The sequence below is a fragment of the Schistocerca nitens genome, chromosome 6, assembly GCF_023898315.1.
Source record: "Schistocerca nitens isolate TAMUIC-IGC-003100 chromosome 6, iqSchNite1.1, whole genome shotgun sequence".
Classification (NCBI taxonomy): domain Eukaryota; kingdom Metazoa; phylum Arthropoda; class Insecta; order Orthoptera; family Acrididae; genus Schistocerca; species Schistocerca nitens.
In genome coordinates, this window is record NC_064619.1 from 727024353 (window position 1) to 727047932 (window position 23580).

Consider the following 23580-nt stretch of genomic DNA (forward strand, 5'->3'; position numbering starts at 1 on the left):
TTGATCGGCCATCGAATCCCGATGACCCCTTGCTCACTGCAAGCGCAATCGACGACCCCGTTGGGTCAACATGTGAACACGTAGGGGTGGTCTGCAGCGGATATCCATTTTGATCAGTATACGATGAACGGTGTGCTCCGAAACACCTGTGCGTGCATCAGCACTGTGCTCTTTCGGCGGAGATGCCACGGATCACCATCTATCCTACTTTACAGAACAGACAACCCACCGAACCCCACGTTCTTTGAAGAGTCGCGGACGTCCAGTCATTTAGCACCTAGTGGTAGTTTCGCTGTCCTACCTCTTTTCCGTAGACGCTCACTACAGTCGCAAGTGAACAGTCAAGCAGCTTCGCCGTCTTCGAGATACACGTTCACAGGCTCTGCGTAATAATAAATTGCCGTTTGTCAAAGTTGCTTATCTCAGCGGATTTCCCATTTGCAGTCCATATCCCGTCCGTGTCTGCTCCGCTTACATACTTTTGTTACCGCGTCACGTGCCCGCAACGACACCTGCCGTCATCGTGCGTCGCGGTGGGCAGTGGTCGTAACGTCCTGGCTGCTCACTGTACGCATCCGCACGAGCCCTACTCTCTCTGACCTGATCTTCATAGTCCCTACGCGAAATGTACATGGGAGGCAGTCAGCTTCAAATGCCGGTTCTCTAAGCTTCCTCAGAGTATCCCTTGAGAAGAAAGTCGCCTTGCCTCCAGGAATACCCATTTGATGAAATAAAACTTCTGGGCTGAATTTCCGTGGTCCTTATATAAAAGTACATCTCCTTCCTGACGTTTCTTTGCCTACAGCGGGCAACATCTTCCGAGGTGAGTCGGCGACTGGCTCCAAGGCTCGCTCGCTCGCTGTAAAACACTGGCGACATATGCCAGGTGCAGAGGCAGTGTAAGCAGCGGAGCTGGTGTTCCTGCGCTGATCTGTGGTGTCGGCAGTGGGGCCTGTCTTGACGAGCTGTCCTCAGTGAGCGTCCCTGGCTATAGAGATGCTCTTTGTCTCTTCATGGGGACTGCGAGGGAGAACTACTCCCGCAGTAGGTCGGGCCAACGTGTCGGTCCGTGGTGGACCTGTTGGCCCAGCCCACGAATTAGATGGCTGTCAGAGTGTTCTGCGTTGTTGTAGAACACCCTGGCGTTTTGCCGGAAGCGATCCCGCAGTAAAGGGATGCCTGCTTCCTCGTGGAGCAGCCTCGTGGGGTAGCGAGGCGGCTTGTGGAGCGCAAGTCGCAGCGCCCTATTCTCGACGCGTTGGAGCGTCCCAATGTGTGTCGCTGCTGCGTTATCCCTCTCCACGGCCGCATATTCCAGAACCGGCCGTACCGAGGCCAGGTGCATGGAGAGGCCGTGGAGTGGAGGTAGTGCAGACGAGGGGTTGAGCAGCGGGTACAGCGCACGCAATCTCTCCACTGCTCTCCCTCTGACGTCGCGGACGTGGAGCAGCCACGTCAGCAGCCTGTCCAGTGTGACATCGAGGTTTCCAGAATGAGATTTTCACTCTGCATCAGAGTGTGCGCTAATATGAAACTTCCTGGCAGATTAAAACTGTGTACCGGACCGAGACTCGAACTCGGGACCTTTGCCTCGGGCAAGTGCTCTACCAACTGAGCTACTCAAGCACGAATCACTCCCCGTCCTCACAAGCTTTTCTTCTGCCAGTATCTCGTCTCATACCTTCCAAACTTTACAGAAGCTCTCCTGCGAACCCTGCAGAACTTGCACTCCTGAAAGAAGGAAGTTTCGTATTAGCGCACACTCTGCTACAAAAATCTCATTCTGGAAACATTCCCCAGGCTGTGGCTAAGCCATGTCTCCGCAGTACCCTTTCTTTCAGGAGTGCTAGTTCTGCAGGATTCACAGGAGAGCTTGTGCAAAGTTGGTCGGCGGTGTACAGAGAGTATAGCAGGGGGCCGAGAACCGACCCCTGCGGCACTCCCGCTCGAATCTGCCGGATGTGCCACCATCTGCTCGGACGTGGAATGTGCGGCCCGACAGATACGAGCGCTGTAGGACCACGTGCGACGTCGGTACCCCGTGTACAAAAAGTTTGTACACGAGGCCGTCGTGCCACACGCAGTCGAAGGCCTCGGAGACGTAGAGAAGCACCGCCCCTAGGTACTCCCGCGTCTCCAGCGCTCGCATCGCCTGCTCCAGGAGGCGCAGCAGCTGCTGGGTGGTTGAGTGGCCGCTCCGGAACCCGAACTGTTCCTTGGGGATGAGCTGCTGCTCCGTCACGTGGCTTAGCAGCCGCTCCACGTACAGCCTCTCAAAGACTTTTGAGAGGGACTGGAGCTCGCTGACCGGCCGGTAGTTGACTGCCTGACGTGGGTCCTGGCTGCTTTTGCGGATGGCAACCACGCGGAAGGGAAAGTCCCAGAGCGAAGGATGCTGTTGAAGATGTCCGCCAGAGACTGGTGTACCTCTGGCGGTAGCAATCTCCAGCAATCTCAACAGTCAGTTGGTGACACCATCCGTGCCACCCGCCTTCTTGGGGTAGAGGCGACGGAGCTGCAGATCGACTTCTGCAGCCGTGATTTCCTCTATCGTGTCGTCGTCCTCACGCGCAGTGAGGAAAACCGGGAGGCGGTCCTCCACTGGGCGGACGTGGTCGGCATCGAACAAGCCATCTGTGGGCCGGAAATGTTCCGCGAACGTGTCTGCGATGATGCTGGCTTTCGCATCCGGCTCGCAGACAACGTTCGCACCCACGTGGAGAGGAGGGACTCGCTGGTGACGGCGAAGGAAGCGCCTGGCCGCCGCCAAGAACTGCCACCTGTCGTCGGGAGGGTGACCACGAGGCCCGCCCAGTCCCAGTTTCTGTGCTCGTCGATGGCGGCCCGAATCTCGCGCCGCGCCCTGTTGAGGCGGCGCTTCGTCTCCGGCAGCCGCGTGAGCTGCCACTCTCGAAAGAGGCGGTTGTTGTGCGTGATTTTCTCTAAGATGTGATGCGGGAGTTGACGCGACATTTCTCGAACCGCTCCTACAACTTCTGGATGGGGATGACAGGTCAGACGGAATTGTCGCCTACGGAGATGACCTATTAGTTGCAGTAACTGCAAACAAAAGAGCCCAGTTAGAAGAGAAAGCCAGTGGAATACTACAAACAATTACTCAGTGGTGTCACAACAACAAACTCAGGATAGCCGAAAACAAAACAACATACACTTTACTGAAAGAATCACTCCAAAGGAATCCTTCGGTTAAAATTGGGGACACAGACAGCAAACGAGCACGCATTACGTGCTACCTTGGGGTACACATAGATTAAACATTGAATTTCCACGAACACATAAGGCTAACAACAGACAAAGCAGAAAAAATACTGAACAAACTGGTGAGGCTAAATTGAAAACAGTACAGACTATCTCTACCAGTCATACGTACATACCACTGTGCGCTCTTCGAATCTGTACTCAGCTTCGCAGCTAGCACGTGGGCACTTAGACTGAACGTGGTCACCAACAAAGCATCCGTCAGACGAGGGCAGAGAAGTGTCCTACTTAGGCTATACATGGCAAGGTGAGTGGGATGTAAGTGATAAGGGACGTAGACTGCACGACTTCCTCCCTGACATAAGGGAGAGGTTGAGAATGAAACATATCGATCCCAGCCGCGGTATGGTACATTTCTTAACCGGACAGGGACCTTATCCACGCACTTAAACCGCGTGAGTCTGAGGCAGACACCTACATGCACCTGCGGGGAAGACGGTTCCCCAGAATACGCAAACAATACGCAAACAATAGACATACACTACACTTAGATTACACAGATACAGACATAGATATATACACAGCTATAAGAGACGAAGAACAATGGGCACAATTGAACGCACTGACAAACAGTATTTCAAAAACAACACATGAAGAGTATATGCGGACACGAGATTACGGACATGCCTATGTGCAGCGCAACAGTAATCTCCAGAGGATGGACAGCGATACCCACAGTGACAACGAAAATAGTGACAATGAGGAGGAACAGGAGGAAGTTGAGATGTGACAGTAAATATGCAAAAGTGCTGGCAATCTAGCCAAGAAAACACCAAATGCTGTCCATGGATGGGCACCTGAAGTAGTTAATACGGAGCATTAGTAATAAATAGGATAAGCAACATAATTTCTCTACTAATAACCATTTGTTTGTGTGTGTGTGTGTGTGTGTGTGTGTGTGTGTGTGTGTGTGTGTGTGTGTGTGAGTGACTGGCGGTTAACGGCTCGAACAAACCATTCCGAGGTATTCACCGTCAGTCACATTCGGTGATGGTACGAACAAATTTCCCATCTATCCTATCTTCCTTTTATATTCTTCTTAAGAAACAACAAAATTTTATTTATATTTCAACCTTAAATTATTGTTATTTTGAAAAGTATCATTCTGTGTTTTGCTATTTTGGAGCAAAATAACTGATGATGGTCGAAGTAGGGAGGATATAAAATGTAGACTAGCAATGGCTAGGAATGCGTTTCTGAAGAAGAGAAATTTGTTAACATCGAGTATAGATTTAAGTGTCAGGAAGTCATTTCTGAAAGTATTTGTATGGAGTGTAGCCATCTATGGAAGTGAAACATGGTCAATAAATAGTTTGGACAAGAAGAGAATAGAAGCTTTCGAAATGTGGTGCTACAGAAGAATGTTGAAGATTAGGTAGGTAGATCACGTAACTAATGAGGAGGTATTGAATAGGATTGGAGAGAAGAGAAGTTTGTGGCCCAACTTGACTAGAAGAAGGGACCGGTTGGTAGGACATGTTCGGAGGCATCAAGGGATCACAAATTTAGGATTGGAGGGCAGCGTGGAGGGTAAAAATCGTAGAGGGAGACCAAGAGATGAATACACTAAGCAGATTCAGAAGGATGTAGGTTGCAGTAGGTACTGGGAGATGAAGGAGCTTGCACAGGATAGATTAGCATGGAGAGCTGCATCAAACCAGTCTCAGAACTGAAGACTACAACAACAACAACATTCTGTGCAAATGTTGTAGATAAAACAAAAGGAGAGAAAACTGTAAAAAGATGAAAAACGAACAATGTAAGATGTACGACCTGTTTTAAACATCAGGTAACAGGTCTATAATTTGGCAATAAATAAATAAATAAAATAAATAAAAACAAATCTAACGGTGGCAGGCGTGAAGTGCCCGACACCTTTCAGTACGGCGACGTGGGGCACGTCAGGCCGGCCGCCATGGGGGAAGACGGTGTGGTGGTGGGGCCCCAGCACAGTCGCGCCCTGCCCTTGTGTGGCGCGAAGGAGGCGGCGGCCGCTGTCGTCGGTGATGCGGGAGTTCCATTGCGTGTGCTCGGCGTTCAAGTCGCCAGCAGTGAAGATCTTCCCGCGCAACGCCAGCAGGGCGTCGAAGTAAGCCTCCTGGAACAGTACCCTCGGCGGCCTGAAGGTTGCAACGAAGGTGATGAACCCCGCCGCAGTGGTGACAGCCACCCCAGTGGCCTCCACCGCGGTGAGGGGCGGTACATCTACATCTGCATGATTACTCTGCAATTCACATTTAAGTGGTTGGCAGAGGGTTCATCGAACCATAATCATACTGTCTCCCTATCATTCCACTCCCGAACAGCGCGCGGGAAAAACGAACACCTAAAACTTTCTGTTCGAGCTCTGATTTCTCTTATTTCATTTTTATGATCATTCCTACCTATGTAGGTTGGGCTCAACAAAATATTTTCGCATTCGGAAGAGAAAGTTGATGACTGAAATTTCGTAAATAGATCTCGCCGCGACGAAAAACGTCTTTGCTTTAATGATGACCATCCCAGCTCGCGTATCATATCTGCCACACTCTCTCCCCTATTACGTGATAATACAAAACGAGCTGCCCTTTTTTGCACCCTTTCGACGTCCTCCGTCAGGCCCACCTGGTAAGGATCCAACACCACGCAGCAATATTCTAACAGAGGAGGAACGAGTGTAGTGTAAGCTGTCTCTTTAGTGGACTTGTTGCATCTTCTAAGTGTCCTGCCAATGAAAGGCAACCTTTGGCTCGCCTTCCCCACAATATTATCTATGTGTAATTTTTACACCCAGGTACTTAGTTGAAGTGACACACTTGAGAATTGTACTATTTATCGAGTAATCGAATTCCAACGGATTTCTATTCGAACTCATGTGGATCACCTCACAGTTTTCGTTATTTAGCGTCAACTGCCACCTGCCACACCATACAGCAATCTTTTCTAAATTGCTTTGCAACTGATACTAGTCTTCGGATGACCTTACTAGACGGTAAATTACAGCATCATCTGCGAACAACCTAAGAGAACTGCTCAGATTGTCACCCAGGTCATTTATATAGATAAGGAACAGCAGAGGTCCCAGGACGCTTCCCTGGGGAACACCTGATATCACTTCAGTTTTATTCGATGATTTGCCGTCTATTACTACGAACTGCGACCTTCCTGACAGGAAATCACGAATCCAGTCGGACGATACCCCACAGGCCCGCAGCTTGATTAGAAGTCGCTTGTGAGGAACGGTGTCAAAAGCTTTCCGGAAATCTATAAATACGGAATCAACTTGAGATCCCCTGTCGATAGTGACCATTACTTCGTGCGAATGAAGAGCTAGCTGCGTTGCACAAGAAGGATGTTTTCTGAAACCATGCTGATTACGTATCAATAGATCGTTCCCTTCGAGGTGATTCATAACGTTTGAATACAGTATATGCTCCAAAACCCTACTGCAAACCGACGTCAATGATATAGGTCTGTAGTTCGATGGATTACTCCTACTACCCTTCTTAAACACTGGTGCGACCTGCGCAATTTTCCAATCTGTAGGTACACATCTATCGGTGAGCGAGCGGTTGTATATGATTGCTAAGTAGGGAGCTATTGTATCAGCGTAATCTGAAAGGAACCTAATCGGTATACAATCTGGACCTGAAGACTTGCCCGTATCAAGCAATTTGAGTTGCTTCAAACCCCTAAGGTATCTACTTCTAACAAGGGAACCTCCCCATCGCACCCCCCTCAGATTTAGTTTTAAGTTGGCACAGTGGATAGGCCTTGAAAAACTGAACACAGATCAATCGAGATAACAGGAAGAAGTTGTGTGGAACTGTGAAAAAAATAAGCAAAATATACAAACTTAGTAGTCCATGCGCAAGATAGGCAACATCAAGGACAATATGAGCTCAGCAGTGCCGTGGTCCCGTGGTTAGAGCGAGCAGCTGCGGAACGGGAGGTCCTTGGTTCGAATCTTCTCTCGAGTGAAAAGTTTAATTTTTTATTTTCAGGCAATTATCAAAGTTCAGGCACTCACAGATAATCAACTTCGCTCTCCAAAATTCCAGGACATGTTCAGCTTTGCTTGGACATATGCAGGATTTGACGGTCTACACACGGAAAAATTTGAAAACATTAAAAACGTATGTTTTGGCAGAGCACAGAGAAAACTGTGCGACTGTGAAACTGTTGCACTCATTGGTTGCATTTTATGTGACAAACTCTTATGTTTTCGTCACTTTTTTGGGAGTGATCATCACATCCACAAGAAAACCTAAATCTGGCAGGATAGAAGAACCTTTTTACCCATTCGCCAAGTGTACAAGTTAGGTAGATCACAACATATTCCTGTCAGGTGACGCACATGCCGTCACCAGTGTCGTATAGAATATATCAGACGTGATTTCCTGTGGAGGAATCGGTTGACCTATGACCATGCGATCAAATGTTTTCGGTTCCTATTGGAGAGGCACGTCCTTTCGTTTACTAATCGCACGGTTTTGAGGAGCGGTCGCAAAACACAGACACTAAACTTATTACAGTGAACAGAGACGTCATTGAACGAACGGACAGATCATAACTTTGCGAAAATAAAGAAAATAAAGTTTTCACTCGAGGGAAGACTTGAACCAAAGACCTCTCGTTCTGCAGCTGCTCACGCTAACCACGGGACCACGGCGCTGCTGAGCTCACACTATCCTAGATGTTGCCTATCTTGTGCATGGACTACTCAGTTTGTATATTTTGCTTATTTTTTTCATAGTCCCACACAGCTTCTTCCTGTTTTCTCCATTGATCTTGTAAGTAGGCTGTTTAGGTTTTTTTTATTGGTAACGCCATCTCTGTATGAAAATCACTGGCTGTGCTGTGTGCAGTCTGTGGCTGCTTTGCATTGTTGTAATACTCGCCATTGTAGTGTTACGCAGCTGGCTGTGAACAGCGCGTAGCGTTGCGCAGTTGGAGGTGACCCGCCAGCAGTGGTGGATGTGGGGAAAGAGATGGCGGAGTTTTGTAATTTGTCATGAACTGCTATATATATTACGACTATTAAGGTAAATACAGTGTTTGTTCTCTATTAATATCTTTCATTTGCTAACTATCCCTATCAGTAGTTAGTGCCTTCCATAGTTTGAATCTTTTATTTAGCTGGCAGTAGTGGCGCTTGCTGTATTGCAATAGCTTGAGTAGCGAAGATTTTTGTGAGGTAAGTGATTTGTGAAAGGTATAGTTTAATGTTAGTCAGGGCCCATTCTTTTGTAGGGATTATTGAAAGTCAGATTGCGTTGCGCTAACAAAATATTGTGTGTCAGTTTAAGCACAGTCTTGTATAATTTTTCAAAAGGGGACGTTTCATATGTCGACCCTTAGCCGAGGATACCTCACTGGAATCTTCTGATTTTTTTTTTGTAGTTTGTGTAATTAGTGTAGCTTTTGTTTATTGCTAGCGCGTAATTGTAGAGAAAATCTCCTTTGTAGTTGCAGTCATTCATTTTTGTACAGTAAAACAGTTGTGGCATGCATGTAGATTTGCACCAAGTATTTCGCAGCTGCAATTAACTAGATATTATTTTCTGTGTTATGTTAATGTGTTCTCTTATTTTTGCTCTTCAAATTGTGCTTTTCTGTGTAATCGTGTGAAATATTGTGACAATAATGGCGTGTGAAAAACGTAACACTAGGCTCCAAAGTAAACTGAGAAATAATAGTGACGACGAGCGTAGCTTGCCAGCACCAGTGTGTAATGAATTAACAGACATTCAAAGTAGTAATTTGGTAACTGTGCATAGGGAAATGGAGCGGGCGTCAAATAATGGCGTAGACAATGAAACAAGTAGTGAACAGGGAAGCATTATCGATCGATCGGTCGGCAATAGCTCGCCTCAGGAATCCGAAATGACACGACACGATCTCGCAAATACTGTAGATTCCGGTTTTGGATCCTCACCGTTTTCTCAAATAAGTCAAGACACATTTTCTGCTTGTCAAAATGTGAATGTTTCCGGTGCAAATTCACTGCCGAAAAGCACTGAGGAACATGTTCCAGACACCAGTGCATTGTTATTACAATTAATACAACAAATGGGACAAACACAACAAAAGCTTCAAAAGTTAGACACAATGGAACAAAATCTTCGAAAGTTAGACACAGTGGAACAAAATCTTAAAAAGTTAGACACAATGGAACAACACCAGAGACAAACACAGCAACAGTTAGACGCAATGGAACAAAATCTTCAAAAGTTAGACACCACGCTTTAACAAACACGTGAAGATTTAACTACTGAGTTACATAACATTGAATCGAAATGTCAAAAAGTCTGTAATGACGTAAAAACACAAATTTGTGAGCATTTTCAACCTATTTTTTCGCGTCATGAAAATGCATTACAGAATCACGAAGCAGCCATAAAAGAACTGCAAACTATTGTTCATGAAAATCATGAGACCGTGCAAGTCAAATTTGACTCAGTTGCATCTACCGATTCGGTTACGCAACTTGCAAAAACTCAGGAAAACTTAAAGGACACAGTAGATACCATTTCAACACAAATGGACACTCTGAAACTTGGTTCCGAAAAACATACAGAGGAAATAATTTCACTATCGGATAAAGTAGCCGAACTTTCAGATCAGTTCACTAACTTATCTACAAAGGTAGATGATAATCTGAATGACACAAAACCGGTAGTCTTTAATGAGACAGAAGAGTGCGAACAAATTAGGAAACTGAAACAAAATCTGAATCAAATTAATACGCAACACCAAAGAGAAATCCGGGAAGTACAAGATCAGCTGACACAGGTAATACAAGAATTACGTATTTCAGAGGACACTCGTGCCCCAAGACGGGAAGAGGGACTTAGAAATACGGAACACCCACAAGATAATAACACAGGACACTTCGGAAAATATGAAAGAAATTGGCAAGGTGCACCGAATTTTGAAATGGAACCGCCGAAACGACGTAACAATGACCGATATGCGACTATAAGCTGTTCATTACTACACGTAAATTCAAAACATTTAAGAATTCTGGCAATGACATTCATCCACAAGCATGGCTCCATCAATTCTCTCATTGTTTTCCTTCCAACTGGTCGTTAGAACACAGATTAGAATTTATGTGTGGCTACTTAGAGAATGAACCAGCTGTAAGAATGCGAACGGTCATTCACGATTGCCACAGTGAAGGAGAGTTTTACCATGCCTTCCTCTCAGCATATTGGTCTCAGGCCACACAAGACCGAGTAAAACATAGCATCATAATGATGAAACGTTTCGAACAATCTGAATTTTCCAGTCTTATGAAATATTTTGAAGACATGTTGCATAAGAATCAGTATCTTTCAAACCCATACAGCCCCTCAGAACTCATCCGCATTTGCTTAATCAAATTACCTGAACATTTACGACACATTATTTTGGCAGGACGTTGCAAAGACGACATTGAGGCTTTTCAGGGACTGTTACAAGAACTAGAAATCGACACAGACAGTCGCCGGATGCGAAAACAGGGAAACAATCACTACAGGTCACATCCGTCGCAATTCCTCGATGAAAGAAATAATAACTGGACACGACGAGGCTATTCTCACCACACAAATCGTGACCAAAACAGACACCACCCGTATGACAACCACTGGCAGAGTAATAATTACAGAGAAAGATCGCATTTCCGTAGTAATGAATATGACAGAGATAACCATAGAAACAGACAATATGGTAACCAGAACTATTATTATCAAGGGAGACAGAATAATTTCAGATGCAACAGTTTAGCGCACAGTTACGATTCAGGGAGAAATTCTCCACCACATGCCCAACAATCAAGAAACTATGTAAACTACCAACATGACGGCAGACGATATATTCGTAACGACAGATCTGAATTGCATCAGAACTGGCGGGATTCTAACAGAGCTGGGCCCTCTCGGCAAGGCGAATTTGTAGAAGTTCGGTCTCCTAATCCCAATAACGACGCGTGCCAACAAAGAAACAGACAATGACCCGCACCACAGGCAGCCACCTGCGCCGGCTGGCTCCGAGAAAAATAACATAGACGCTAACCTTGAGAAAAATTCCAGTATTCCTTACCGACGTATACCACTTGACAATTGCGTTAAAGTTGAAACTCTGTGTACTAGGAAGAGCAAAGGTTTACACCACATTTCACACGTAAAACCGTTTATTGAGAGATAATGTGCTTTTTTAATTTGAGATTTTAATGCAACATTTTGGTTTACTTGAAAATACATTCTGGAGTTTATGTGACAACTACACGGTTTTATCACGACGCTACTAATGAGTGACAATTTACAATGTTTCTTTTGCGGTGTTTCTGTTTTATATCTGCACAGTTTTTCTGCATTATTCTGGAAAGTAAAACATGTTTTAGTAGCAACTTTTGTGGTATAGCTACAATGAGACAGCTTTTTTCGTAGCACACCAATACGTTGCATTATAGTGCTTTCTTGATCACGGTAAGGTACGTAGTAACTACGATATCTATACACAAAGCATTTCACTTTTCTTTATCATGAGGTAAGTACATTGACTTCTGCAGAACTTAGCTTTCGGAGGACGATAAATACGAGACTTCCACAGAGATTATCTTACAACATGACGCACAGTTTAGCGCTACAGTACACGTATTTGAGTGATTAATTTCGCACTTAAAACATTTATTTTTTTTAAGATATTTGAAGTGCAATGATACAAGGGTTTTCCGTGATACATTTCATTCCATTGCTGTAATCTGTAACACCTGAGGGTATAATTACATTAATCCTCAGGGGGGTACACGCTTACTTTGTGTACCATGTGTTTGGCAAGCACAAGGAGCCCTAGCTAATATGGTATTTGCTTATACAACTTTACACATCGGTACCATATTTCTCTAACACAGAATTACACAGCTATCTGATTATTTACCTGAGAGAGACAAACATTTATTTTACTACATCAGTGACAGATGTTTACGTAATTACACCATTGGATAACTTCACACTTACGAAATTGTATGTTGTTTGTACTTTGTTAACTGTTCATATTTTTTCAGAACCATTGTGATACTATGAGAGCTTTGAATGATGTATTTGGTATGGGATCATGATTTTTAAAGTGCGTTTGAGGCAGATGACACTTTTGACATGAGCAGAGAACTTTTTTTAGGTTTTGACATTATTGCAGAAAGCTACGACGTTTTTGAGATTTGACTGAGGTGTTATGATGTTATTTTTACGACGACGATGTGTATTATGCTGTTGCGGTATGTTTATGATCAATAAGCTGATGCTATATGAGTTATTTGAGTATGCTATGTATCTGTTATCATAAAATATTGAAGAAGTGTCGACGAATAAGGTAAGGCATAATGAGTAGTGGTTAAGGGACTCTGGTTTGTGAAAAAGGTTGTTGGAAACCAAGAATCGTACTTTAAGAGTTATGAAATGTGTGTATATGCGTGAATGTATCACAATGCTGGCGAAAATTTTTTGGACGCTGTTATATTTACAGGATTTTGTTTCTACACATTTGTAACACACATTCTTGACCTGTGAAATTTTTTATATGAGACTGTCACTCTAGCGGAAACTGGTGTCGTAAATATTTCGGTAAGAAAGTTAAGTGACCACCTGCACGTAATGCGTCGTGGGCACCCAGCTGGGCGACAGCCGCCTGGAGAAAAAGCCATTAGGTGGAGAAAAAAAGAAGCCATTAACCTCGCTTCTGACATTCCTTTGTAGAAAGCATCGCAAAAACGACACGGTCGAACTTGAAAACATATGATTACACTGTGGAGCTCTTAATTTATGATATTTACTGAAATGCCTAATGAAATGACGAGAAATATTTTTACATCTGCACACCTGATTATGACAAGCGTCTTTCTACGAGAGTTGAGAGAATTTCTACTAAATTATGAAATGTCACATGACTATTGAATGATATTTTTATGCTTTGCTTTTTATAGTCGCTTATTTCATTTGATATCTAGTTTCCAGCTGTGTTGCAGCATTGTCTTTATAAATTAAAATGCATTTGCTAATGTGAACACTTTCTGTCAACAGATCTATTAAATAATAATTTTGTAATCCACATTCTTAAAAAAAGGAGCACTTGGAAAGGAAAGAACAATAAGAAGGGGCTAGTAACAGTAACTGCATATATAATTTTCTTTTCAAGTACATGGTAATATTTTTTTACAATAAGTTATTGTGGTGCACCACTTTAATTACATAGACATTAAGATGTGAATAGACATTTCCCTTGTCTGTGTTGTTGTCTTTAGTGTAATATTTTTTCTGCTTGATCTTTGTCATGTTTAGATATAAGCTGCTGTTTGCCATGCATAGTGTTACTGAATTTGACTTTGTGTTACTCTGCTAAGCCAGTTTACTACTGATTTATTTTTCTTGTTTGCTGCACAGTGCCTTATATTAGTTGTAATATTGCAATTGCTTTGCCTATTTAAATTTTTTGTCATTGATGTTTGTGTTAATTGTTTTATGCTGCTGCATTGCCTCATCCCTTAGTTTAGCATCTGAGCTCAGTAGATTTATGTTAGCTTAAGAGGGGGTAGACTATAGAAGAGAATGAGTTGCGATGAATTGGAAGAAATGCATTGAGAATTTATACGAAAAAAGTACAGAAAGCAGGTATAGGTAGGATTTTCTTGGAAATAAATAATGAGGTAAGAAATATGTGAAATAAATACAGAAAGCATGCTTGGATAGGATTTTTTTGGTGGAAGCAAAGGTTGAAATAAGACGGAAGATCTATGGAATGAAGTTTTGGGTTGGACTGCAGTACCAAATGTTACACTGAAAACAAACCCTGTCCTGTATTTTTGTGTTATTACACTACGTGAATTTGTGTTTTTCCTGTCTTAATGTGTTAAGCTAATAGGAGCTATGTTGTAGAATTTTTCTGATAATGTGTTATTTTCTTTGTAAAGATGTTTAGACATTATTTATTCTATTCTGTTTTAATGCTTAGGTGTGAAGTTGATGTTTCAAAAGTTATTCTGATCTTTTATGTATGAACGTATGTCATAATTCCTGTAACACTGATGTATAGATATATTTTATTCTTTTGTAAAGCCTGTATTACTACAAATGTTATCTGTATTATTATGTTTTTAATTATGTATTTTGTACCTTTGTTATTGTATTCTTATGTTATAAAATTGTAATTGACACCAGATCATCAAATTAAGTAACTTGTAAGTTCCATTTCACTGCACACGTTTTTGTTGGTCATAGTATATGGACAATATGTGAGAAGTAGGGACTGTTAGTGTTTGCACGTGTGTTAATAATTCAGCAAGGGACTGGATAACAGCATTGTTGGTTCTAAAGACAATTCCAAAAAACTTTGTGAGTGCACAAGTGGTGGTTTATGGACTTGCTATATTGTCCGCAAGACTCTTTGATGGTGATTGTGCACCTGCACATTTGCAAAAGATGGCTGCTGGCCGTCTCTAGAAGGACCACAGTGGGTCTGCATCTTTGATGACTCACCAGTACCATTATTTCTGCAAGGACTGCAGTGGGTCTGCGCCTCTGGTGGCCCACCAATACTGTAATCTCTACCAGGACTGCAGTGGGTCTGCTCTGTGATGACCTACCAAACGATATTCTTCAAAACTTCGATTGACTCCGCTGTGGGTTTGCTCTGTTGTGGCCCATTACCTGTAAGCATGTCAAGAGTCAGCACTGTCTTTCCGTTGGAAGGACAACACTACTTCTTCAAGACTGCATGGAAATCCACTACTTCTGTGTGCAATTTCTTTTACTAAAGAGACTTTGTGAAAAAAAACTGTAATTACTATTATGATGAATAATCAGGACTATCTTTATGGACTGTGAGAAAATTTTAGCTTTTGACCAACATTGTATCAATAAGTGTGTGCATTTGATTTCTTTGTTATTGTAACTACGATTATAAAAAATTTTAACAAATATGTATTGCCCAGTGCCCAAAACAATTTGTAAAAATTTTTTATGGGGAGCATGGGGGCTATGTAAGTAGGCTGTTTAGGTTTTTTTATTGGTAACGCCATCTCTGTATGAAAATCACTGGCTGTGCTGTGTGCAGTCTGTGGCTGCTTTGCATTGTTGTAATACTCGCCATTGTAGTGTTACGCAGCTGGCTGTGAACAGCGCGTAGCGTTGCGCAGTTGGAGGTGACCCGCCAGCAGTGGTGGATGTGGGGAAAGAGATGGCGGAGTTTTGTAATTTGTCATGAACTGCTATATATATTACGACTATTAAGGTAAATACAGTGTTTGTTCTCTATTAATATCTTTCATTTGCTAACTATCCCTATCAGTAGTTAGTGCCTTCCATAGTTTGAATCTTTTATTTAGCTGGCAGTAGTGGCGCTTGCTGTATTGCAGTAGCTTGAGTAGCGAAGATTTTTGTGAGGTAAGTGATTTGTGAAAGGTATAGTTTAATGTTAGTCAGGGCCCATTCTTTTGTAGGGATTATTGAAAGTCAGATTGCGTTGCGCTAACAAAATATTGTGTGTCAGTTTAAGCACAGTCTTGTATAATTTTTCAAAAGGGGACGTTTCAATCTGTGTTCAGTTTTTCAAGGTCTGTGCCAACTTATAACTAAATCTGAGTGGGGTGCAATGGGGAGGTTCCCTTGTAAGAAACTCATGCTAGCAGATGTTCGTGTTTCAAATTCTCGAATATTCAATTCGTCTTCCCTGGTGAAGGAATTTCGGAAAACTGCGTTCAATAACTCCGCTTTAGTGGCACAGTCGTCGGTTACAGTACCATGGGCACTGCGCAGCGAAGGTATTGACTGCTTCTTGTCGCTTGTGTTCTTTACATGCGACCAGAATTTCTTCGGATTTTCTACCAAATTTCGAGACAATGTTTCGTTGTGGAACCTATTAAAGGCATCTCGCATTGAAGTTCGTGCCAAATTTCGCACGTCTGTAAATTTTAGCCAATCTATTCGGGATTTCGCGTTCTTCTGAACTTCGCATGTTTTTTCCGTTGCCTCTGCAACAGCGTTCGTACCTGTTTTGTGTACCATGGGGGATCAGTTCCATCTCTTACCAATTTAAGAGGTACAATTCTCTCAATTGCTGTTGCTACTATATCTTTGACTTTGAGCCACATCTCGTCTACATTTGCATAGTCAGTTCGGAAGGAATGGAGACTGTCTCTTAGGAAGGCTTCTAGTGACACTTTATCCGCTTTTTTAAATAAAATTATTTTGCGTTTGTTTCTGTTGGATTTGGAAGAAACGGTATTGAGCCTAGCTACAACGACCTTGTGATCACTAATCCCTGTATCAGTCATTATGCTCTCTATTAGCTCTGGATTGTTTGTGGCTAAGAGGTCAAGTGTATTTTCGCAACCATTTACAATTCACGTGGGTTTGTGGACTAACTGCTCGAAATAATTTTCGGAGAAAGCATTTAGGACAATCTCTGAAGATGTTTTCTGCCTACCACCGGTTTTGAACAAGTATTTTTGCCAACATATCGAGGGAAGGTTGAAGTCCCCAACAACTATAACCGTGTGAGTGGGGTATTTATTTGTTACAAGACTCAAATTTTCTCTGAACTGTTCAGCAACTATATCATCGGAGTCTGGGGGTCGGTAGAAGGAGCCAATTATTAACTTAGTTCGGCTGTTAAGTATAACCTCCACCCATACAAATTCGCACAGAGTATCTACTTCGACTTCACTACAAGATAAACCACTACTGACAGACACAAACACTCCACCACCAATTCTGCCTAATCTATCTTTGCTGAACGCCGTCTGAGACTTCGTAAAGATTTCTGCCGTAATTATTTCAGGCTTTAACCAGCTTTCTGCACCTATAACGATTTCAGCTTATATGCTATCTATTAGCTGGACTTCGTGATGTTTGAGGGACGCCTTGACGAAGATGGCCGTCCCGCCACCGTGGGTCAGCCTGTCGGTGCGGTAGCACCGATAGTTGGTCGCCTTCACACGAATTCCCGGCAGCAGGAATGTCTCGCACACGAGGTAAATGTCAATTGCCTCGTCGCGCAAGAACGCCCAGAATTCCCCTGCTGGGGGACCGAGCTGTTCGCGTTGAAGGCGCAAACGGTGAGGCCACGGATGTGGCGGGCAGAAGCAGCAACGCCAGCCTAAAGGGCCGTCGTAACCGCGGTGACGAGCACCGGGAGTTGCTCGAGCAGCTGGCTCAACGACCGCAAAAGCGATCGGGAGCCGAGGGTGCCGCTGGGACGGCCTCCGCTACGGGGGCGACTCGTTGCGACCGCTCCGTACAAGGCGACTGCCGTGGAACACCGGCAGCTAGTTGCAATGGCGGCGCAGCACGAGTTGCCGGCTGCTGCCGCGGCACAGTGTCGGCGGCAGTCCGTTGCGCAGCGGCAGGGGTGGCCCGGCCCGCGCGCCGGCGACGCCTGCGTGGGGCGGCATCCCGTATGCCAGGCCTGGTTGCCGAGGTTGCCACTCGCCCGGGGGAAGCCGCGGACGGCGCAGTCGGCTGCTGCCGCTCGCCAGCGGCCTGCTCCGTTCACTGGGTGGAGGAGGCAGACGGTCCGCCCTCGGTGGCGGCAGCAAAGCTCGTGGACGGGTGCACTTTACGAGAAGGAGCAGCCACGCGCCGTTGCTGGTTTAGGCCCCGTTTGAACGCCGAACAGCCTCTGTAACTGGCAACGTGCTGCCCCCCGCAGTTGCAGCACGTCGGTTTTTCTTCTCGGGTGAGCCCAAAGGATTTGATCTCGTGCCGTCCCGCGCACTTTACGTAGCGGGGCAGCACGGAGCAGTAGCGGGAGACGTGGTCCAGCCCCTGGCACGAGAAGCACTGGGTCCTCTCGCCTTTGGCCTGAAGCGGCTCCACCGCGACCTCGACACGGCCGACCCGCTGCACCTGGAAAATCTTCCGGTTTTCCAGGTTGTCGACGAGGACAACCTGGTACAGTGGCATGTCTCGGTGAGTTCCAGGGGACTTCATCGGGTCGGTGGACCGGATGCTAAAGCCCACGTCCTCGAGCTCCTCTCGGAGATAGTCCGCGACAAACTTGAGAGGAAGGTGGCGGAAAACCACCTTCAGAACTTTGAGCGGGTCGGAAGGGTTCGTGTAGTACGGAAGGCCATCCTTCCAGGTGGTGTCCAACACCGTGCGGTACTCTTCATTGGACGTCACTGTGACCTTGTAGAGGTCACGGCCGGAGGCCTCGACAATAGTGGACGTTGCCACCCTCTCAAGTTTCTGCTGGAAATCCATGTAGGCGCCGTCCCATTGGACGATGGGCGGCGGGGACGGCGGCTTCTTCTGGGGCGGCGCCAGAGGCGCGTCGCCGTCCTCCGCCGCGTCCGCCGGGAGGCAGCAGGCGAACGACTGGGTCGCTGCGTCTTCGTTGTCGGTCTCGGCTTGGCGGTGCTCCGGGAGGAGCCCGCGACCGTCTTCACAGCCTCTGTGGTGGAGGCGCGGGAGGCCCTAGACGCCTTCTTCCGCGGCCTCGCGGTGTCAGAGGTCTGGAAGGCGTTGTCGGAATCGTCGTGCGTCACAGCCCGGCGCTTTCTGGGCGCGCGGGCATCGTCAGGGTCGATGTCGCGACGCTCTGCCCCTGCAATCGCCTCAGAAAGCTTTGCGCCCCGCAGTTCGATGGCGGCCACCTCGGTGACCTCTGCAGCTGACTGTGCCCCCGTCCAGACCGCGTGGTTTCCCCTAGCGCAGGACAGGGGGCACATCGACCTCTCGAATGGTCGAGTCCAGCGGCGCAACACCCACCGAGGCCGCTGCCGCCGGGCCCGCAAACTTTTGCAGTGCGGCCGGCGAGGCTCTTGATGGCACACCCGACTCTTGCTGCCTCGTGTGCGGTAGTGTAGCAGCCTTCAGAATGGCACAGAAGGCGAGTGTGGCCGCTTCATCTTCTCGGCCAAGGTAGGACCCCCCCCCCCCCCCATGAGCGAGCTTGTTCATAAGAATGAACGCTCGGTCACGAGAGTGCAAGTCAGAATAAAGGATGGGGCCGCCACCGGGATCAGCTCAGTCCCCTGAGGTGGCCCCGACGGACGACGATCCGCCACATCCTTCGCATGGAAAGACACCACTCTCATCGTCTTTGAAAACGTCTTCCGCTACAGTTCATTTGTCAATTTGTCCCAATTTACAGTTCCTTTTGTGATCCGTTAGGCAGGTATTAACAATCCTTTTAGTTGTTCCAATATAAACCATGCCACAGCTACACGGAATTTTATACACACCTGGGGTAGCTAAGGGGTGTCGTGCGTCTTTCACCGATCTTAAACTTTCACTAATTTTCTTGGTAGGTCTAAAGGTTGTCTCCGCTTGAAACTTGGCCAAAACTTTGCCAATACGGTCCGTGATGTTATGAATAAATGGAAGAAAATCTTTTGCAGCCGTCGGTTGTTGTTGTCGTGTATTTTCGGACACTTTTCTTCTAGGGTGGAGTGCTCGATCTATCTCGTTGTCAGTGTACCCATTTCTCTTGAAAGCCGTTCGCAAATGGCTTAATTCATCTTGCAAATAAATTGGCTCACAGATGTTATTAGCCCTGTCCACAAAAGTTTTTATGACTCCCCTCTTCTGCCTAGGATGATAATTCCGTGTAGCTGTGGCATGGTTTGTATTGGAACAACTAAAAGGAGTGGTAATACCCGCCTAACGGAACACAAATGGAACTGTAGATTGGGACAAATTGACAAATCAGCTGTAGCGGAACACGTTTTCAAAAACGGTGATCACGAAATAAAATTTATTGAGACAAACATGATAGCTAGGACCTCACATTATTATACCCGCATGTATAGAGAAGCTATAGAGATCTACAAGCATGAAAATAATTTTAATAAAAAAGAAGAAGGATTGAAACTACACAAGATATGGCGGTCGACTTTGCACCAATGAAGTGACAATCTATTACCTGTAATCGAGAGAGATGGCACTAGACACAGATCGTTTTAAATTCGAAAGCGCGTGATGAGTGGTGTCGCTATCTAGGCGCTCTATATAAGTGGCACCTCCAGCGCCTAGCAGCCAGTCGCCGACTCACCTCAGAAGATGTTGCCCGCAGTAGGCAACGAAACGTCAGGAAGGAGAAGAAGTTTTATATATGGACCACGGCAATTCAGCCCGGAAGTTGTAATTAATGAAGACGCCAGCCGTGAAAGCTTACATGTTATGATTAACTCCCATTTGAGTTACCGAAGCATCTCCGTAATACTTGCGTGTTTTTCGTACCTATCGATAACAAATCTAGCAGCGTGCCTCCTAATTGCTTCGATGTATTCCTTTAATCTGACCTGGTACGTATCCAAAACACTCTAGCAGTATTCAAAAATACGAAGCACTAGTGTCCTATATCGGTTTCCTTGACTGTTCTTCTTCATGTTCTTCTTCATCTTGTTCACTGTCTTCTGTATTGTTCATTAGTTCCTTGATATAACTGTGGAGAAGTGCTTTTCCAAGCACAAGTTTGTACTTTCTAAGTTGAAGAATATTTTTTGAAGGCCCTCTTTTGAATTTGGTCCTTTCCGAATTGTATCCAAGAATTAGCTACTGACATTTCAGTCAAATGAAATATAGTTCTAATAGTCTATTTCTTGGTTCTGGCTCTCATGGGACAGTATGAGAGCATTCTGTCGAAGAGTTCCACTCCTCCCATTTTAGCATTGTATGCTTTGATGGCCATTGGTCTTTTGACTTCAATCTGAGTATCATCCCTTTTGCTGTACCATAAGCACTTGTCTGTAGGGTCCACACAATAGGTTGAAGACATCACCATTACACTCTATCTGTCCATCCATTTAATTAAACATATATTTCCATCATGATGGACAAGCATATTTGACGAACTTCTGCCTTCCTTAGTAAGCTCCTTGTCAGTTTTCGGTCTTGCCTCCTTGGGTATCCTGTTTTTCTGGATAGTGTCATTTGAAGTGAAACCTCTTTTCAGAGGCTCACACACGAGCTTCAGACTGGTGAAAAAAATGTCATTATACACTCCTGGAAATTGAAATAAGAACACCGTGAATTCATTGTCCCAGGAAGGGGAAACTTTATTGACACATTCCTGGGGTCAGATACATCACATGATCACACTGACAGAACCACAGGCACATAGACACAGGCAACAGAGCATGCACAATGTCGGCACTAGTACAGTATATATCCACCTTTCGCAGCAATGCAGGCTGCTATTCTCCCATGGAGACGATCGTAGAGATGCTGGATGTAGTCCTGTGGAACGGCTTGCCATGCCATTTCCACCTGGCGCCTCAGTTGGACCAGCGTTCGTGCTGGACGTGCAGACCGCGTGAGACGACGCTTAATCCAGTCCCAAACATGCTCAATGGGGGACAGATCCGGAGATCTTGCTGGCCAGGGTAGTTGACTTACACCTTCTAGAGCACGTTGGGTGGCACGGGATACATGCGGACGTGCATTGTCCTATTGGAACAGCAAGTTCCCTTGCCGGTCTAGGAATGGTAGAACGATGGGTTCGATGACGGTTTGGATGTACCGTGCACTATTCAGTGTCCCCTCGACGATCACCAGTGGTGTACGGCCAGTGTAGGAGATCGCTCCCCACACCATGATGCCGGGTGTTGGCCCTGTGTGCCTCGGTCGTATGCAGTCCTGATTGTGGTGCTCACCTGCACGGCGCCAAACACGCATACGACCATCATTGGCACCAAGGCAGAAGCGACTCCCATCGCCGAAGACGACACGTCTCCATTCGTCCCTCCATTCACGCCTGTCGCGACACCACTGGAGGCGGGCTGCACGATGTTGGGGCGTGAGCGGAAGACGGCCTAACGGTGTGCGGGACCGTAGCCCAGCTTCATGGAGACGGTTGCGAATGGTCCTCGCCGGTACCCCAGGAGCAACAGTGTCCCTAATTTGCTGGGAAGTGGCGGTGCGGTCCCCTACGGCACTGCGTAGGATCCTACGGTCTTGGCGTGCATCCGTGCGTCGCTGCGGTCCGGTCCCAGGTCGACGGTCACGTGCACCTTCCGCCGACCACTGGCGACAACATCGATGTACTGTGGAGACCTCACGCCCCACGTGTTGAGCAATTCGGCGGTACGTCCACCCGGCCTCCCGCATGCCCACTATACGCCCTCGCTCAAAGTCCGTCAACTGCACATACGGTTCACGTCCACGCTGTCGCGGCATGCTACCAGTGTTAAAGACTGCGATGGAGCTCCGTATGCCACGGCAAACTGGCTGACACTGACGGCGGCGGTGCACAAATGCTGTGCAGCTAGCGCCATTCGACGGCCAACACCGCGGTTCCTGGTGTGTCCGCTGTGCCGTGCGTGTGATCATTGCTTGTACAGCCCTCTCGCAGTGTCCGGAGCAAGTATGGTGGGTCTGACACACCGGTGTCAATGTGTTCTTTTTTCCATTTCCAGGAGTGTATGTATGCATAGCGTCTCACCCTCCCCCTACAAAATAACTATTACCAACCCCTTGGCACACCGCAAGAATTTCAATATTTATAGGCACATTTATCAGTAGACATTTCATGTTTCAGGTATGTTCTTTTTTCCATTTCCAGGAGTGTAGATTGAAGGTGCAGGGGTAAGACTGTCGGTCAATTGAATTACACGCGATTCACAAAAGCCAAATCCTTGGTTAGCATAATCAGGATAGGTGGTCTTCCCCTGATAAAATGTAAAGTCTACCACAAGTCCATTGTGATTTGCAAGAAAAAAAAAATTCTGACCAAAAGGATTTAGCTTGTCTGGGCAGTAGTGCTTCAGACTACTTGTACTGAAAAATGGTACCATCATCTCATCTACTACCACATCTGCCTATTTTTCTTTCTTTAAACACACTTATATAATTTTTTTATCAGTGGGCTTAACTTCCATAGCCTGTCCTTTTTTCTTTGTTCATCTTTGACGTCATCATCAAACACAACTGTGGAACTGGTCCTAATTGCGAAGAATCTGTTCCAAGTCATGTTATCACTCATCACAAGAATTCTCCACCTGTTATCACAATACATACGGACAATAGGATATTGTACGCAGCTCATGATCAGGCATATGCCAATAACAATCTTCAGTTCAATCAAATCTAAACCTTAAGTCCTTCCATTCATTTTAGTGTAGGTTTGAGAGGTTTTCTCAGCTATTAGTAGCCATATGTCATCGTCCAGATACTGTCTAAAACTATAAACGTATTTGTAGTTGCTAGTGTCTGTTGTAGGCAGTGTTGGTTGGTAAATTTTTACTGAAGTTGGGTTGAAAGATCTTCTTCGCCAGTGACACCTCAGTGCAACCAGAAGTGGAACCTACAATTGAAAATAGATTGTTAATGCGTCAGGATT